Here is a 20,561-nt window from a genome sequence, read left to right as displayed (position 1 = left end):
TCCTCCCTACAGTGCAACCCTTCCAAAGAAACAAACATGATTTCTACTCCATCTCTGGGCCCATGAAAGGACAGGAAGTAGCCATCACTGGCACCAGCCAGCCAGCAATAAGTCTATCTGGCCAGAACACTGCCCTCCATGTGAAGGGAGCAGATGAAAAACCAGAGGGTGGCTCCCATAATGTTGCCCAGGCTACCTCTAAAAGCCATGGCGTGGGCCAGGTGCTCCATCCTCAATCCACTGCCAGGGACCCTGATGTGAGCAAACGCCCTTGCCTGCAGGCTACAGCATGGAGAGCAGCCCAGGTCCCCACACTCAGTGTCAGGGCCCCCATCAAGAGGTATGCCCAGGATCCTGTCAAGGCAAGCCAGCATGCCCCAAAGAAACTTAGAGTCGACCCCAACCTGAGTCCATATTGGAGCACTGGAAGTCCGGGCACGGAAGTTACACATCTTCACAATCTCTGCCTTCTACAAGTGGACTCAGATTCAAAGTGTCACCCCCAGTGACCAGGAAAACTACACCCCAGTGTTCCACTATGGATCTTCACCCTCCAAGGAAAAGCCCTGTCCTGAATCCTGTCCCACCTGCACCAAGTCCAATCCTCCAGCAGCCAGCTGTGTTCCACGACAGACCCTCAGAATGGTCTTCAGGAGACTGCACCATGACTGTTGGAGCTCCAGGTTCATTATGGCTCCCCCTTTCTCTCCCCCTACAAAGCCCAATGCTCCTGCTATGAGTGCTCCTTTTCTTAGCAAGTCTAAGGGACACAGTTCCCATGTGCCTATGAGTTGAGTGAATTGAGTGCAACAATAGCAGATCACCAGAAGATCTGTCTTTGCAGCAGTGTCCTGGCTTGTGATGGAGGGCTTGACTGTAGAGTATGTCAGTGGAAACCATTGAGGACAGTTTCCTCGAACTTACTCATTGTGCGCATTAATTTTCTTTGCAAACATGTACTTAAGTTTCATGTTAATCCTAATAAAATCTGTCCATGTTTTATTGTGTCCATAGTTTGAGTGCCAAGTTGTTCACATCTAACTCAAATCCATTCCTCTCCTGCAAAGTGCATTTTCTGTGCACTGGTGGTCAATTTGCCTGACTTGTTACCTCCCGATTATCTCAGATATTGTCAATTCAGAACACTCATTTTGAGCAGTGGAGTATGTGTCACTGCATTTTCCCTTGTACCATAATAAAGTCCTGAAATTGGTTATTGCAGATAAAAGAGTTCTTCTGATCATTTTGAGTCCTGAACCTTGAGGCTTTTACATACTCTCCAGGTTGTCCTAAAAGTCAGCAATTGGGGAATCACTTCCATTGGTGGAAGGAGTACTTGTCTTCACATGCAATTGCCATGCCTAATCTCTAGAAACTGGTCTGCCCAGGATCCCCAAAGATTCTGTGACTCTCTGGGGAGGATTAAGCAACTGAACTCCCACTCCTCCCTGGTGGCACTGACACTGGTGTCCCTATTCAGAGACAGCGTCTGGACTGCTGAAAATCCTTCTTATCCCAGGCAGGTGACCCCACTGAGAGCCCAGGAAGAGATACATTGGGCTCCTCATGGCTTCTGGCACCCTAAAGTATGGGCACCTCTTTCTGTAGCTGGGCTGAAATGACTCAACTGTGCTTCTGGACTTCAAGGATCGAGCCAGGGATAGAAATCTTCAAGATGTCAGTAGTGTGGCGTTTGTTAGTTCCTGCCACAGTCAATCCTATAGTACTGACCTGAGGGACACAGGCACAGCACGCTCCGTCCCTGCCATGAACTCTAATTCCTTCTGGAGACTCCAGTGGATTCTGGAGTACTCCCCCTTTCTTCCATGAAAGATCACTTGACTTCTGAACCTGAATAAATGGAGATGCAGAAAAAATGATGTCTGGGCATTGCAGCCGTAGGAAAACACTATCCATTTTTTTGTGTAGAGTAGGCTTTCCTGCACCTTTCCTGGTTCCTCAACTGCTGTTCAGAGGATCATGTGTACTGTTGATGGTGCTAGGAAATCCAAGCCGTGTGTGAGTTCATTCTCATACCTCTTTGTGTGAGCACCTGCAGTGACAGATGAACATCCAGACAAGGAAGGAATGGAACAGACAGCCAAGGGATGAGAAGGAAGAGTGCAGAGCAGGGACAGGAAAGATTTCTGCTACCCACTCTGCTCTCAGTGCTAGTGGTCTCTAGGCCCACCTCATGGGCATAGGAATTCCAGGTCAGTCAGTGTGCAGAGGAGCAAATGTCCTTTGTGTTGAGCACACTCCTCAGGCAAAAGATGCTCTGTTTGAATGGCTTAGAGATGCTCTGCAACTCCTCTGTCCTTGAGGCTTGGAGACATTATCTTGTTATAAAAGCCTTTGGTACTAGAGGACTCTGAGAAGCAAGCAAGTTATGTTTTCTGCACATGAGCAAAGCCAACTGTACTATGGAACCTAGGTAACTTGATATGACCCTGGAAGAGGTAATAAAATGGACTTGTTTTCCCATGGAAGCCACTTCTTACTCTTCTCCATCCTGTGTGCGTGCCTCTTTGTTAGCTCTCCCCTCAACCCTTATAGCTGAACCCCAATGAACCTGTACAGCTGGTGCTCTGAGCAAGAACTCTTCTGGGCTTGTTGATGGGAGAAGGGCAGAGCTTACTCCCTGAAACAGGCTTTGATGAGCGTCACTCATCGGCTGGTAAAGATACCACTAGTAAGCTATGGGGAGTTCCCTGTCTGACCCTCAATGTTGTCATCAGGCTGAAGTTTCTTATTTGCTTCATAAGGCTAAACACACTGTAAGTAATACTGATATTGCTGCTTTGCTGTCTGAAATAGATTCTTGCTGTCCATGGTATCCAGAGAGTGGGTCCGTAAGATCCAAAGATTGGGAAGACATAGGTAAAAAATTGCAAGAGAAACCTATATCTGTGTTACATTCTTGGTATTTGTGTCAAGATGCTTTCTCAAAAATAGCCTTGACAGAACCACAAACTTCTACAGCAGTATCTAAGGCCAACGTTTGTTCTGAGACCTCTCCTCAAGTTCCTACTCCTCCCTCTCCTTTTCTTCCTCCCCCAGTCCAGTACATTAATCTGAATGTCTGCAGAGGGAGAAACTCAGACCTTGGCTGTCTGCCCCATTAGATTAACCATTGCAATCAGCCAGAATATAAACACTTGCCTTTTGCTGTGTTTAAAGAATTAAGAAGGACAGTTTTGGAGAGTGGGATTAATAGTAATTTTGCTCTTTACATCATAGAGGAACTGGGAATGCATTATGCCTTCGTTCGTACTAATTGGAAAACATTGGTGAAAATGGTTACTTCTCCTGCCCAGAATTTTCACAAGAATATTCTGATTTAGCCCATGTTCAAGTTGAGAATAATGTTCAAGGGAATGTTAATATTGATTATGATGACCTGTTTGGCATGGGGCAAAGAGGGCCATTACAACAAGAAGTCCAGTTGCCCACAGCCACATTGCCCAGATTAGAACCTCAGTTTGTGAGGCATGGCAGATCATCCCAGACACTGGGGATCCTTCCAAGTCCTTTGCTGTAATTTTACAAGCCTCAGGGGAGTCTTTATTAATTTCCTTAACCAATTGACTAAAGCTATTGAAGGACAAACAGACAATTTGGAGGCTGCCAATATTCTGACCAAACAACTGGCATATGAAAATGCCAATGAAGATTGTAAGGATGTAATAAATCTATTAAGCATAAAGTGGATACTACACTTTCTGATTTTATTAAGTCATGTCAAAATGTTGGTACTGAGACTCATAAAGTGGCTTTACTGGCTGCTGCTCTAAAGTCCCCTGATAAACTTTGATACAATTGTAAAAATATGGCCATCTTCAAAAGGACCGTAACATAGTAAAAAAGGGCCACAAAAACAGCACAATCAGAAATGTCCAATATGTCATAAAGGATTTTATCAAGAAATCCGATTGCAGGTCACCTCCTGACCCAGGGCCAAAGGACGAGGAACCCTTTTCACCTGCAGATGCAGATGTCTTTCCTTCACAGATGTTTCCAGTTCAAACAGAAGCTCCTTCCACAAAATCTTTCATGCCACTAGAGGGAGTGCAGTAACAGATTTGAATATTTCTGAGGATGCCCAAATACGTCTCCCTGGGGAAGTTTGTAACATTACTACCCAAATTCAAGGACCTCTACCTAAAGTACCTTTGGTTTAATTTTGCCCTGCTCTCACAGTGCGAAGAAGGAAAATTTATAATTCATGGAGTGATTGATTCTCATTATACTGGTGTAATATACGTTCAAGTTTGGTCTCATATACCCTTAAATCTCTCCAAAGGATCCTGCATAGCTCAATTAATTGTCATTCCTCATCTTACTGCCAACATCCCCTAAATGAAAGAGGAAATGCATGATTTGTTTCCACTATTACAGGAGTATGTTTACTACCAATGAAAATGGACCAAATTAACCCTTTGTCTAACTGAACAGTCAATCACAGGGTTTTTGGACACCAGTGTTGATGTTACAGTTATAGCTGTCTCAATGTTGCCTTGCACGTGGCTCTTATAGAGGATCACCGCGGTTTGGGACATAGGAGGCAATAATGAACAGGTGTCTAAAAGCTCTCAATGATTGTGATGCTCCACTCCTTTCAACCCACAAGTTATTACTCATCTTCAACAATATGTTATGGCAATTCCCATTCCTATATGGGACACAGACATCTTACAGAAGTTACAAATGTCTATGGAGTCACCTTTTTATAAGGGACTCTGCGGAACTGACCACCTTACCATTAAACTAGAAGTTCACCACTTCTGTCTGGGTAGTGCAATGGCCATTGTCTAAGGAGAAGGTGGCAGCCACAGAGGCCCTCATTCAAGAGGAATTATAATTGGGAGATATTGAATCTTCTACCATTCCATGGAATACAACCATTTTTATCATAGAAAATAATACAGGGAAATGAAGATTATTACAATATTTAAGAGAAATTAATAAATGTGTACAATCTATGGGTCCATATCAATGTGGATTGCCTAACCCTAATTAATCCCTCAAGATTTTTCCTTTTTGTAATTGACTTAAAAGCCTTTTTTTTTTTTTTTTTTTAACTATTCCTCTCTTTCCTGATGATCAGGAAAAATTTGCCCTCACAGTTGCTGTTTTCAATCATCATAAGCCTGCTGATAGATATCAGTGGAAAGTTCTTCCTTAAGGTATGTTAAATAGTCCCATCTTATGTCAACATTCTGTAAATAAGGCTCTTCCACCTTTCCAGCAATTATTCCCACAAATTCTTGTTTGTCATTATATGGATGATGCTTTGGTTTCTGGGCCAATACTTATAGAAGATACTTTAACTAAATTAAAACACATTCTGTAACAATCTGGCCTCCATGTGGCCACAGAAAAAATTCAAAAGCAACTCCCTATTAACTATTTAGGACTTATGATACTCCAACGTTTTTCCATTCCTTATAATCCAAAATTGACTCTTCCTTCCAAATTTTCCTTAGTTCATTTGCAGTGATTTTTAGGACATTTAAATTGGGCTAAACCATATATTTCTTTACTGATATGTTGTCACCTTTTTCTCAGCTATTGAAAAAGCAACATTATCCCACCAACTTTTTCTTGTTAACTCCTGCACTGACTACAGCACTTCAGTGTATTAATGAGAAGTTATCTACAGTTCTTATAGACAGATTCCCAATACTCAATGTTCCTTTATCTCTAATAATCTTTACAGGAAAGACTTATGCTTTTGCTGCAGTTGTTGACATTCATAATCAAAACTTACATATAATAAAGTAGTTACATTCTCCTCACTTTTCAGGCAGAAATGTCCTCCCTTATGCTGAAATATATGCCCAACTGATCCCAGATGGTTGCAATCATATTTTATCTCTTACAGAAATGGGCATTCATGTATTTTATCTTACTTATGGAAAGACTTTACATTTACATCATTTACAATTTTCATCATATTATCAAGCTGTCCTAACTTATTTTTTAGCTCCTCTTGCTTTCTGTGCCTTTCCATGAATGAATGCCTTTCCTTGTTGTGTCAAGTCTCTCATGCTCCTTCCTCTATAATCTCCTCCATTCCACTTTCCAGTGGGATTACTGTTTATAATGATGGAGAACAATGGGGAGTGGTATCTATATTTACTGATTAAAAAATGAACCGATTATTATACATTGCCTCAAGCTTCTCATCAGTGAGCAGAATGAGCTGAAATTATTTAGGTTCTTCATATGTTTCCCACTGCCTTAAACATCATAGCAGATTCTATGTAAGAAAACCCATGAAAACCATGCCAGACACAGGAAATCACATAAGGGAGTTTATTAAGCAAACAGAGTGTCCAATACACCTATTTGATATATACATTTTTAAAAATAAGTAATTTAGGTTTGACATATATGGGATTGATCATGGATGTGTTTGTTAGAGACATATGATTGATTTAAAAATTAAGATGCTGTTAAATATAACATCAAATACTCTTAACTTCTTAAACTCCATAGGGTAACATACATAAAACATTATTGGTGTGTTCATAAATTGGCAGGTAAAAACAGGGGTTTAAAATTACTTTGTCAAGCTTACTAAAAGTTTCAACAGGTATGATTCTATATAAATGGTTCAAAAGTTTCAACTACATTTCAAATAGAGTTCTTCAAATAGAGTTCAAAGTATTTCTTTTTATTAAAATGATTTATCTAAATTCAGAAACTTACAGAGATTGTTTCAGAATATAAATTTTAAAAATGGGAATCAACAGATGAAAAGATTAAAGTGTTCTAGATATAAAAGTATATTTAGCAAAGAAAAAATGTGATAAAATAAAGCTGTACTACATCTAAGTAAACAATAAGAGGGTCTAGTTAAGTGATTAAAAAGCATAAATTAAGGGTAAATTTTAGAACATTTATGTGTATATATAAGTAACACAACAGTCAAAACTATTCAAGGTTTTCACCTAAGGTCAAATATTAATGCACTGGTATAAACCAAAACTCAGTCTATATGCTAAAATGACAAATAATTCTTAAATTATTTACTCTTAACGGTATGTCTGTTAAGTTTTATTCTCTAGAACAAATAGTATTAAAAATTGGCAGTTTGTACAATGTTGGTTAAACTCAAGTGTTATTTTAGAGTATTATACTACATTGCAAAATCTAAATTTTCTTTAAAAGCTAAACTTGGTTAATATTAAAACATCAATGTAATTATGATTCTATTACTCTTCTTATATATTAAATGTGTTCAGATCTTCCAGATATACAAGCCCTTAAAGTAAAACATTTAAAAAAACATTTTATTAAGCTGGTGTTCTTCAATCTAAAGTGGTAATGGTAATTTTAAACTTTAAGAATAACAAATTTTATGGAGGTTTATCATTTAATGTTCTGTAACTGGACCTAAACCTTATATTGCCTTCCTCACTGGGATAAAAGTATAAATATATTATTAAAAGTTAATGAGAGACTGATTTGTTTAAAGATTAATGTTGTAAGACATAAAAACATTTACCACTTTACTACACAAAAGGAAAGTTAAAACATCTCTCCAGTTTCTTTGATTCATGTTTTAGATGTAACACCATATTGTGTTAACTAACATTCATTTAGGCTTAGGAAACTATATATGTAAACTTGGTAAAATGATATTTAAAAAGAAGACAAAGACCAGCTTTAAAACTAGACCACTTTACCTAAGATTTGTGAAGAGTCCCACCTTACCTGACATAAGGCTCTGCCTCCCACCTTACTATATGTTAGAGTGACTCCACAATAAGTCGGACTTCAGCTCACTTAAGGTTATATTCGAAAGATTGGTTTTTGTTGTAAAATTCCTGTGATCTCAAATAGAGGCTAGAATGTGTACTTCAACTGCTACCTGTTAGTGCCTTACAAAAGTATATTAGGCCATTATCAATGGACAGATAATAAATAAAAAGGGTAAAAATAACTATAAAATTATAAACATTAAAGTTAAAGCCCAATACTCTTATATTAAGACTGATAAGGCCGATTTGCTGAATGTTTAAGATCAAGACTTAAAAATTAAAATTGAGATAAAAGAGCCAAAAACAAACAATATTTGACTCTTGCACTCAGAGTCAGCCTGAATCCAGGGAACAAGAGAACTCGATTAAGGAGCTTTGCAACTCTGGGCCACACGACCTTCTGATCAGGGAGACTGATGAGACCACTGGAGAATGAGAAGCCAATCAGTGCACCTGCTGTAGAGGAGGGCCCATGGAAAAAGGATACATCTCCAATGTTTCCAAAGGAAGTCGCCCCATCAAGGAGACCTCATCAAATAAATGGCACTAAAGGAGCTAAGGAGTTGCTCTCAAGTTCACCATGAATGACCCCTATGGGAATTCAGTTGACTCTTAACAACAGTTAGGAACAAGATCAATTTGACCAACTTGATCTTATACACCTAGCAAAAACAGATAAATCCAATACACAGTCATTCCTGGGTATTTTAAAAATAAAATGATAGTTATTTTAATGTAACTTGAAATATACACTTGTATCGGCCCCCAAGATAAGTAAAGCTGGAGGTGCCAAAAAAGATTCTTAGATAAAAATGCCTGATAATTATCAAGAAAAATCAGCCAGAGATATAAGTTTTTAGTCACTTTAATGTCTACAGATCTTCCTAATCTCCTATACAGGTAGACTTAATCCATGTTTGCTGATATAATTCTCTAGCCCTAATTATCAAAAATAAAGTTATCTCTACTAAGCAAAGAGGCCAAACCAATAAAAAGATATTTTACAAAAATCAGGTGACATTAGGTATCTTAACTAAATGTTGTGTTTACATTCCTGATAAGTCCTACAATGTTAAAGATTTTCAAATAAAAGCCTTATCATCTCCAGCCTTGTTAGGCTTTGTTGGGTTTGTTAGGCCTTGTTATGGAACAACGTTTCAGCTCTTCCCCCTCCTGGTACGATATTATTTATTTCTATCATCCTCATGATATTCATTGACATTTTTCAGAGGCTATTTATTTTGTACCCTTTTTTTTTCTTTATTTTATAGCACTGGACTTTCACCCCTCAAAAGACTCAGTTTCTAAAAAGGGACTACAAACTCCTTGCCCCACCCCACATCACCCCCTCTCAGCTTGAAGCAGTAAGAGCTGTCATCGCCCTTTTGCCGTTAGGCAGTAAGAAGTCCCTAAAATTAGAGGGGTAATGATAAAAAAAAATTAAAAGACAGTCAATATACATAGGTAATTGGGTTGAATCACAAAAATAAAGGCCAGTTTGGGTCCAGAAAGTTGGAGGCAAAGGTCCTCTGAGAAATTCAAATCTTAATGCTTCCAGAACTCTTCCTTAATGCTTACCATGAACCTGTTCCTCTTCCAACCTGTTGTTAAGTCTCTCCAACAGGTTCAACTTACAAGAGAACCAACCCAAAGAGACCACTAATTTCCAACACCCATTCTAGCCAGGACACTACATCTATGTCAAATGGTTCCAGAACAAAGGACAAACACCCACCTTAAAAGGAGGGAACCTTGCTCACAGCATGGACTCATCACATCTGAGTCAAGACACCAAAAAATGGACAGCCCTCAGAGAACCCAACCACCCTCCAAAGATAAGACTGAAAAAATGTTAATCATATTTTCTCTCTTGCTTATTCTTGCAACTCAACTAATACTTGGGACTTCCTCAGGCCCATATGACAAACATCTCGTGGCCCCTGAGGGAACACAGTTTGCATGTATATCAGCCATAACTTCATGCCTAGCCCTTCAACTTCTTGAGATTACCAAATAGGATGAATTCTCTGTTATTGTTCACATCATTTCCCAGGTGTACTATTATGATGGGGAGGGAGGAAAGGAATGTATGGGGCTAATATCCAAAGGAGTGGCCTCTGCCTTAGTTCCCCTCTGGGTGGGAATAAGTATAGCCAGCTCCTCAGCTGTAGGGACCTCTGCACTTTTTACAGTAAGCCAAAATTTAAAACCTGAAGTAGACAAAGAGATCTGGACTTAAGTGAATTAGAAAACTCTGTGAGCCCCTTACAAAATTACCTTCATTAACTTGCTGAAGTAGTTTCCCCAAAACAGAAGAGGGTTAGGTTTGTTGTTTATAAAACAAGGAGGAATATGTATAGCCATAAGGGAAACCTGCAATTCCTATATTAACCACTGAGGTGTCATTCATCATAGTTTATCTTTGCTTAGAGAAAGGCTCAAGGAGAGGGAGGAAAGCCAAAAATCTAAGGGAAATTGGCACCAATCTCTCTAATAACTGTGATGGCAGGACCTCTCATCATAGTTATGCTAGGGCTTTTAATCAGCCCATACATGATAAACTTTTCCCCAAAATATGTTAAAGATAGAATACAATCTGCTAAACTAATGGTGTTAGGTATCACTACAATCACCTCTATACTAATTATGAATCAATGGTTTGATTATGTACATAAAAACACTGGAGAAAGTGACAGGTTGACAGACTTGGCTCTTTGGAAGTGTTATAGGCCAGGTTATATGTGCAATGACTCCATTTTGCTTTGGGAACCCATGTTATGTAGAAAGTGCTTCTCCCATGGAAGGTCCCATCTCTGTACCCAGAAATGGTTGCGTAGCTTCTCCCATGGGAACGTCTGCCTCTGTACCCATCTTCGTTACTTTGTATGACATGTTTAGCAATATCAAATGACAATTCTTATATAATGAAAAATGTTCTCTTTTGGATTCCTATTTTTCCTAGACAATACACCTTGTTAACAATGATGTCAACAGTCACCATTTAGATGTCAGTAACCGTGCTTTTGTTTGTACCTAAGGAAGGTCATTTTGACCCACTTCCCCTCTGCTAATGATTTCAGATTTCAGGATGTTAGTTTCTAATTTTAAATCATAGCAATAGACACTTATGGCTAATGTACTGATTTCTGTATAAAAACTCCTGCACCCTATGATTGGGCCTGTTTTCCCAACAGCAATTATTGGGGCATCATGTGAGACAGTCAGCCAGCAAGCTAATAAAGACTCTCAAATTTGGACTTCTCAGTGGTGATTGGTCTGTTCTTAAGCTACACCCCAAAACACCCTGTCCTAAAAGGAAGCTTTATCTCCACCTCCAGAATTTTGTACCTTTATTGAGGTACAATGGGAAACAGAGTAATGCATATTGTTAAATGCGCAGTATGCATAAATTTGAGTTTTGTGAATGGTATGGACCAGGCTATATGGGCAAAGTTCAAACAGACTCCATTTTTCCCTGAGAATCCACATCATGTTGGAAAAGCTTCTCCCATGGGAACTCTCCACCTCTGTACCCATCAACAATTGCTTACCATAGCGTGTTTGGCAACAGCAAATGGCAATTCTTTTACAACGTAAAATTGTTCTGTTTTTGGTTCCCATTTTTCTTGGACAATATACCCTGTCAGAGAACAATAGTCTAGATGTTAGTTGTTAGGAAAAATAAAAAATGCAAAAATGCAGCACCAGATGTTAGGGGCAGTTGTGGCTCACCAATAGCTCCCAGAAAAATGCTTTGCAGACACGAGATCTCACACAAGGGACCTTATTTATGTGGTCTGCTCAGGGAGAAAAGAAGGGGCGAAAGAGAAAGATGGCGTATGGCTTCTCCCAGATATTGGAATCTCCCAGGCTGAAAGGAACCAATCATGGAGGAGAATTCTTGCAGGCTGACTGATAACCAATAGCATGTTAGGACATAACGTGGGAGGCAGGAAGATGGCGGCAGCAAAGCCGGAAATTCCTGTAATGTAAGAGGCAGGCAGAGCGCAGACTGACAGGTGATGGGGAGGATAGAAATTCCTGTAACGGAACAGGCGAGCGGAGCACAGATTGACAAGTGGTTGGGAGGCGGGAAATTCCTGTAATGGGAGAGGCAGGCGGCTTTATAACTTACATTCCCTCATTTCTTTTTTTATAAAAAATAAAATAATCTTGCTCTCCAGTTCTTTTTGAAGCCTTCTCTCTCCTTCCTACCTAGGTGACTGGGGTTGGTTTTGCTGGTGAGATGTAAAAAGTTCATTCTCCTTCCAGGCTTCCAAAGGCAGATGATTTTCATGGACTTCATTTCCTCGATCTGAATGATCCCCTATTTCTACACTAACTGCCTGGCCCCAATTCTGACTTCATTTACCTCTCTAATACTAGGAACTCCTTCACTGCTGAAGGGAAAAGAGGTGATGACCTATCTGGCTTCTTCGAGCTGGAAGTGGGCAGCATGGGGCAAGCAGTTTGGAGTTTCCTTTTTAGATATAGGGTCAATTGAGGGGTTCATGGTAGAAGTCCAGTTGGGGGAGAGCAGGCTGTAAAGGCTTTTGGGGAGGGGTGCTTCTATGAGAGAAGAACAAAAAGACATGAGTACTGAAATGAGATTGATACAATATAAATGTTGCAGGATCTGGAACATGCTAATGCATATTATAAAGATGACAGAAGTCAATAATTCCTCACCAGGGGGGTGGAAGAACTGAGAAGTTGTTCCCATAGCAAGGCCTAGCAAAGGCTGGAGAGGACAGGCCTTTATTTGGGAGCTTTAACATTGTCTAGGTTATCAGGAATGTAAATACAACATTCAGTAGAGATACTAGCAAACATAGATTAAGCCTACCTCTGTCTGTAGGCCTTAAACTTAAACTAAAAACTTCTGACTCTGGCAGTTTCTCTTGGTAGTTATTATTATTTTTAAATGCCCAAGAATGACTATATTTTGGGTTTAACTGCTTTGCTAGGTGTTTAAGATCAAGCTGGTCAAAGTGACCTGTTCCTGTCTGTTAAAGAGTCAGCTGAGTTCCCACAGGGGTCACTCATAGAGAACTTAAGAGCTGCTTCTTAGCTCCATTAATGCCATTAGGCAGGGTCTTCTCAATGAGGTGGCTTTCCTTGAAAGCACCTGGGATGTCTCCCTTTTTCCATGACCCTCCTCTGCAGCAGATGCACTGAGTGGCTTTTCCTCTAGCAGCCTCATCAATCTCCTTGGTCAGGAGGTTGTGTGACCCAGAGTTGCAAAGCTCCTTGGAGAAGTCCTCTTGTTCCCTGGGTTCAGGCTGACTTTGAGGGCAAGACCCAAATATAGACTTTTCTTGACCTCTGTATTCAATCTCTAAGTTTGATCTTAACCATCAAGCAAGTCAGTCTCACCAGTCATAAAGTAAGAGTACTGGGCTTTAGCTTTAATGTCTATAACTTTACAGTTATTTACCCCCTTTTATCTAATTGGGGTTTACATTATCTGTTCTGTAGGTGATGGCTTACTATTCCAAGTTAATTTACGGTGTTCGCTCTTGAAGCAGTACTTCTGCAAAATATTGATCAGGCAACAATTAGAGTTTACAAGGAAAATACAAAATGGAATCATCAACAGTAAAACATTCAGTTTGTGCAATAGCTGTCTTGAATTTTGGCTGAGTTCCTGTTTGAGATCACAGTACAACAAACATCAGACTTTTGAACACAACTTTAAATGAGTTAAAGTCAGGCTTACTTTGGAGCCATTGTAATGTGTAGCAGGGTGGAGGCAGAGCCTTATCTCAAGTAATGTGGGGCTTTTCAGTGAGGGGCAAAGGAGTATATAAACACAGATTTTGAAGATTAAGCTGAGATCAGATGGAGCTCTGTTCTCTGATGGAAATGTGGATCTAAAGTGTTATGTCAGCAATCTTTATATGTGTGCAATGTTAGGTTCCAAAGTTACTGTAAGGTGGGCAGGAACCAGAAAAGGGAGCTGATGAAACACTGGTTATACAGCAAAAGAATTCCTTCCTGCCCAAGAACTGTGTGCCTGTGATCAGTGTACTGCCACAGCAGTTAGGCATCTTGTGCCCTTCACAGGAGCACTCCCAGGCACCAGGCATGCCACAGCCATGAGGTCATCAGAGACCCCAATTTCAGTCACTTTTGTCCCATTTTTGCTACTGCACATTACACTCTTTCATAAAAGTTATTTTACATATACCTGATTGATGACAGGTCCTATAATAGAACATTAAATGATAGGTTTACCATTACAGACAAGTTTAATTTGGAGAACAGCAGCTTGATAAATTTTCTCCTTTAAAGGCTTGTATACCTGGAAAATATGAACACCTTTACCTGGAAAATACAAACACATTTAATATGCAAAGAATAATGTTTTTTAGTATGTTACTCCATGGAATAGCTTTATAAATTAATCAGATGTCTCTAATAAACACATTTGAGTAATCACTCATCTTATTGTAGAAAAACCTAGATATAAGACAAGTGTACCAACAGTATTTGCCATCTCTTTCCTGTTGAAAAAAAGTCCTAGAAAAATTGATGTTAGACATTTTATAAACATTAATATTTTATTAGTTTGACCACTTAGAGACTTGTGAGTTAATTTTAAGGACCTTTTACTTTTATTAGTTTACCCAATTTAAATTGAACCTCTTTAAATCACATGAATTAAAAATATTTGGATCCATTTTAAAATTTTTAATTTTTATGCACGCTTGTATGTAACACAAAAGCCAAGGCCTTGTAATATTTATCTCCATTGCAATGTAATGGATGTTCAAAAATAACTCTAGAGTTGGATAAAAAGAACTGATCAAGAATCATTAACCTAGGTATGTAGGATCAAAATTGTGAGCTCAAAAATACAGCATTTCCTAGAAGAAAAATGATAATGGTTATTAATTAAACCATGAGAAAATGAGAAGGAGAGAAAAGTTGAAAGGGAGAAAAGTATTCTGAGTTGTTGCCCAGGAGAAATTTAAAATGGACACTTTCTTTCCCTTGGGTTTGAATCTGGTCTCCTACTGCGTCTTTCTTCATTTACATTTCAATGTAACCCTTGACTGAGATCTGAATCTGAAAGGGGCTAATAGGTTTGGAAGGCTTGAGCCTGCAGGGAGAGCCATCGAGAAAGAAAAACTTGAAAATAAGGAATAAGCCAAGAGAATGTGTTCAGATTTTTGAGGAGAGCAGAGATTAGGTTTAGCATGAAAGAAAGGAAAAACATAAAGGGGAAAAGTCTCTTTCCATTCACCAGGTTGCCCACATACTTAATTCTAACTAGTATAATTATGCATATAATTATACCTAGTATAAAGCTAGAATTTAGGGTGTCATAAATAGACCATTCTGACTTACTATCTAAAGGACAGTTTAGCTCTAATTCAGGGAACAGGTGAAGGTGTTTGAGATGGTTTAATAAACATCTCAGGGGCAAGTTTGCTGGGGTGGAAGTCCTAGATCCCATGGTGAAGACTGAGACCCACCTAGATAGTGATTAATGGCGCCCCACAACCATGTGCTAGGCAATGAGAAGGTTAGTACACAGGTCTGGTCATCACCAGTACCAGTGTCTACCAGGCATTAGCTGAGAGAGTTTGAGGACCTGGCCAGGATTTTGAGCAAGACGAAAAAAATATGAGATGAGCCTCAAACCCTGAGAAAGAATCTCAGCACCATAAAATCAGGAATCCACCCAGCAACTAGGACCAACTATAGGGTCCAAGGAGGCACCCCCACACCTCGGCAGTCTTGAGAGCACCGGATTTAATGGCCGCTACTCAGATCAGCCAAGATGTGTTTAAGTGGTCAGGGGACCTGCCTAAGGGGAACTCACCAATTTGGAGTTCAATGTTGCATGCAGGTAAATGGAAGGTGAGCCTCTATCCATGGGCACTGGGGCTATCGGATGGGATTCTGCTTGCTCAGTCAGCGGAAAGACCCATTCGGGTTTCTGTGGGGGCATCTGGAATTCCATCCAGTGCTTGACAAAGATCCTCTGGAGGATGTTTGCAAAGTCTCATCCTAAAGGGAATTGCCAGATGTTTTCCTCCGGAACATGGTGTTTTTTCTGCTGTGTTTTTCTGATAATATATTACTCATTTCAGTCTGAACAGATTACTTAAGGGAACGAGGGGAATACAACAAAAATTCCAGAAAATATTACCTACAATCTGAAAGACAATGGGTCCTTACCACTAACAAAGTTAAAAATAATTTTGCAACTGTGCAATGAGTCCCTGAAGCCTCTGGAGAAAATAGATATAGATCTGCCTTTGTCTCCAACAGGCTGGTTAAATTCTAACAATGGTTTTGTTTATGTGTGGTAGTAAGGTAAAAGAATAAGGTTTCACAACATTCCTTCCTTCCTACAAAAAATAGGTCACCCCTATAATAAACATTGGTGCACAATGCCCTGTTCTGGAAAAAAGAACTACATAAGACAATGTAATTTATTCAGTAAAATAACTTGGCCACGAGAACCACTGTGACCGCTGCCCTCCTGTAGCCCTTAACAAAGCAATTTAGATATTAACCAGATGGACCTAGTAGAGATGGTCACATGAGATTACTTGTCTATCCGAGAGTAATAAGAATAGTTTTAGGCCACATAGAGTTTAGATATTAAGGAAATAAACATTGTATTAGCTCATTGATGTAGTTAGATATTCTTAAAACAATTGTGATTAGGTAAGGATAATCTGTAAGGTTACTGTTTTCTCATAATCTTTCGGTTCCTTGTTAAGAACAATTCCTGCCTATGCTTTGGAAAACTTCTTTAATTTAATTAACCACAAGACTGCCATTATAGCCTGAAGAAAAATGTATATAAACCCAGCCTTCTTTTATCCAGCCACGTTCCCTACTGAAATATGGATACCTTTCTACACATTACCTTCATGGTTTGGAATGGAAAAAACTGCTTTTCTTTTGTTCCACCTTTCATATTCAACACAGAAGGAAGACCTTAGGGTGCAGTTATCCTGCTGACTTCTCCAGGAAGAAAAAAGCAAGTGATATGGGTCTTCTGCAACTTGCTTAATTGTCAAAAGATTATTTTGCAAGCCGAAGGCTGATGTATAATTTGAAACAGGTGCTTAGGTTATGGTATTCTTTGCCTTTTACTCCAAACAAGAAGACTAATAAATGGCAAGTGTGGATGACTTCAGGGCTTTTAAAAAAATGTCTTATAGTTTTGGCCACTATTATGATAAGCACATTTGAGACTCCAGCAGTAAATTCCAAATATTTGTTGTAATTTGAAAGGAAGGAGATGTTAAAAAGTGACGTACATCTCTAAATCCTGGTTCATCTTGTGACATAGATTTGCTGGACAGAAACAAGGATTCAGTTTTGTAGCTAACCCTTTGATGTGATAAAGGAGCATAAAGACAAGGTATCAAGATTGATTGATTTCATATCTGATATACCTAGAGTCTGTACAAATACATATTTTTAAATGTGTATATCCACATTTTTGGATGAAGGAGGGATTTTTCTCCTGGAGAAAGAAGCTGTTGTTGACTTTTTTCAAAGGTCTTGGAACATTTTCTATTTTTAAATTTTTTCTTTCTTCTTCAGAAGGACCAGATGGTATAGCAGCTAATTCTGTGAATGCATGCTTACATTTAGTTGAAAAAATGGTAAAAGCAAACAACCCAGTTTGAGTCCATGATGGAAACCTGTTCACCTAAGATGAGAGGCTGCTGTATTACAGTTTTATTCATCCTGTTTTTGTGGAGTCATATAGCAGAGAAAAGTTAATTTTCATTGTGGCCAAAGCTGGAAGAAAAGTAGCACAAGTAGGTTTTTAGTTAAGAAGGTGTGATTGACCCTATAGTATGACCTGCCTTCAACTTTGGACATAGAGAAATAGAAGAAGAAAAAAAATGAGAAGTTTTCATATAATTCCTTTTTCCTGAGAAAAAAACAAAAATGTCTTATGTAGAACCATTCGACTTTTTGGGAATTTTACATTACATTGTCCCATTTTTTTGCAAAGTCATAAGTAACTCTTTTTCTTCAACCCAGATAGGTACTTGGATTTATTTTTCTAGGTGGTAGGTATATTGTTAAACTGAAAAGGCTGGGACTCAGGTAAATTTCCACAGTTGGAATTGGACTTTCTCATCAGTAAATGGGTCTATCTCAGAAACAATGTTCCCAATCCTGTGGTTGTTTCCTTGTAGATTTAGAAGAAATTCTGGATCTGGAAAAAACCTCAATAAGAAAAATATTTCCAATAAGAAGCATGGATCTTGTGTTTATTCATCATATATTGAGAAGAAATTCAGGGTTTGGAAACACTCAAGAAATATGAATCTTTTTTTTCCCCCTTTAACAGTTATATGATGAAGACTATAGTGGAAAACTGTCCTTGCTTCCAAACAAACAGAATCATGGTATGATGTCAAATCTTTCATAAGAAGCATGAAAAACTTTATTAGTAGAGAAAGAATTTTAAACTTATTTGATGAAATTAAGAATAGGTAGTATTATTGGATCATCTGTTTTCTGGAATGGTTGCTAAGGGCCAGGGGTGCTGTGATGCTAGGAACATAGAGCAGATTTACCAAAAATTGAGAGTGATAGAAATTGCCAAAAATGGGAAATGTTGAGCATTGTTATGATTGGATTGGTCAACCAATTTGATTCTAATGTAATTGCTTTTTCACAAAATAGTATAGATAAAATGTATGATTTTAAAAAAATTAATAGCATTTACTGAGTGGGAAATCATAATAGAAATAATTTGGTTAAAGGTAACTTAGAGCTGGGCATGGTGGTGCATGCCGGTAATCCCAGCAGCTCAGGAGGCTAAGGCAGGAGGATCTCGAGTTCAAAGCCAGCCTCAGCAAAAGCAACTCAGTGAGACCCTCCTGTCTCTAAATAAAATACAAAAATAGGGCTGGGATGTGGCTCAGTGGTCTAGTGCACCTGAGTTCAATCCCCAGTACCCGCTCCTCAAAAAAAAAAAAAAAAAAAAAGGGTAACTTAGATTTTTCCTTAAGTAACCCCACATGCCACTTCTTGTTATTTTCCTTTAGTATTTTGGAATTGTTAAAGACAGAAAGCCTATATGTATAGGTCCCACTGGTATGTTGGGAATGTTATCATTGATAGGTTCTACCTTCCAGGTGTTTTATCTATCTTCCCCATGTCTTCTTGGCAACTTTTTGGGCAAGGGATATGAGCACCAGTGAAACCAGCTCTAACCTACTTGTTTGAACAGGTATCAGGCTCCCTTCAGATATTTTTCAGTTTATAGCTGAGAACCAGTGTTAATGATCTTTTTCAAAGGAATTGTTCCCACATCTTACATGATTAACATTAGATGGCATTTAACAACATGGGCAAATTCCAGTTGTAGTTGCCCAGTATTTATTTAATACATTTACATTTTTCTTTGGTCTGTGTTGGTCCCATTCTTGATGGCAAAACTAATTTTAGAAATGCTTCAATCTGCATTTGTGCTTCCTTTCTTTTGCTCATCCATGTTAGCTGGCAGTTTTTTCTTTGAAAAGTCAAACAAAAACGGGATATGTGCAATAGAAATATATATATGTATATTTTAATACTTGTGGACAAATGTTACAAGTTGTTTAAGAAAAACAAAACCACCAATGTCTTCCATTTTGAGATGTGTATAGTTTTGTAAGCATTAGTGCTTGGTAGCATATTATAGTGCCATGTTAGGGGTTAGTGCATGAGTCCAGTAATAATTTTAAACTTCAGGATGAGTTATTGATAATAACCAATAGTGTAAAAAAGAATGGAAACTCTAGACTTTTTTTTTTCATCCCATAAATACTTGAATCTGTGATATCCTCCCTGGGGAAAGGAGATTAAGGCCAAAAACAATTGTTTATGCATAGAAATTTGGTCTCACCATTTGAAACATTCGAGGATATAAAAACTTTCCATGAGTTAGCTAGAAACAGCTACCTTTGTATCTTATGAAACTTCAAGTCAAAATGAGGCCCCATTTTCATGATTTTGTGTTGCTTTTAATTTGAGGTCAGCTTGTTCTTTTACTGCATATTATGTCTTGGGTTCATTTTTCCTACTCTTTGCATCTACAAATAGCTTTACATTCTGCATGTCCTTCTGAGATGCTGTAATTGCTTCATAGAGTGCTTATATAATCTGTAGACCATTTACTTCTGTCAGCAGCATGTATGTTAATGCAAGAATAATACCAATAGTTTGGGAGTGTCCTAGATTGTTTCAGGCTCTTCCTATTTCTAAATCTGCTGAATTTTGTACTGATGGGATTCCATACCTTTTCACGAGAATTGGAAACTTAGCTAAATGAAACCTACCTACATTGTCGTATAATAATAAGTGGACTCTTGCCCTCGGTTATAGTAAGCCTCAGATAACTTTCCCTTGTTTCTACTTTCCTTCTTTTAGAAATAAAACTGTCATTTTGTTTTGAAAAAAAAATGTAAACTGGTGCCCACAGTACTAATTAATGGCCTTATCATTTTGTCTAGGAAGATTCCAAAAACTTAAAAGAATTGCAGGCATGAACGACTTCCAAGTATTGGAGTTGGTCCACCCAAATGCCAGGGTAACATCTTGATTGCCACTATCCAAGAGATTAGAAAAACCGGTTGAGAACAAGACCCCAACTTGAGCAGGCTCTCTGTAGGAGACCAGTGGAAGCGGGCTCCCTTGCTGTCTCTTTTGGAAATTCCTTCAGGGAGGGTGGAACATGGTGTTCTTAGACATTCTCTTAACTCTTTTCATCTCTGATGACCAGGACCACATCAGGATGGAGGCCAGGAAGGCTTT

The 20,561-nt window shown here is 38.7% G+C and overlaps 2 long non-coding RNA genes across 2 annotated transcripts in view; one reads left to right on the top strand and one right to left on the bottom strand.

Annotated features, from left to right (window-relative positions):
• LOC306660663 overlaps window positions 1-20,561 on the top strand; it is a 781,776-nt gene that overhangs the window by 416,119 nt on the left and 345,096 nt on the right. The window lies entirely within an intron of this gene.
• Window positions 13,276-20,561, bottom strand: part of LOC306660668 — a 50,607-nt gene continuing 43,321 nt past the window's right edge. Inside the window, exons 2-3 of the long non-coding RNA XR_013763707.1 lie at window positions 13,900-14,090; window positions 13,276-13,408 (exon numbers count right to left, since the gene is read on the bottom strand). This is a non-coding gene — a long non-coding RNA (uncharacterized lncRNA). The remainder of the gene's footprint in view (window positions 13,409-13,899; window positions 14,091-20,561) is intronic.

This window comes from Sciurus vulgaris (genome assembly GCF_902686455.1).
Source record: "Sciurus vulgaris genome assembly, chromosome: 5".
In the NCBI taxonomy this organism is placed as follows: Eukaryota; Metazoa; Chordata; class Mammalia; order Rodentia; family Sciuridae; genus Sciurus; species Sciurus vulgaris.
This window is presented reverse-complemented; position numbering and strand designations above follow the sequence as displayed.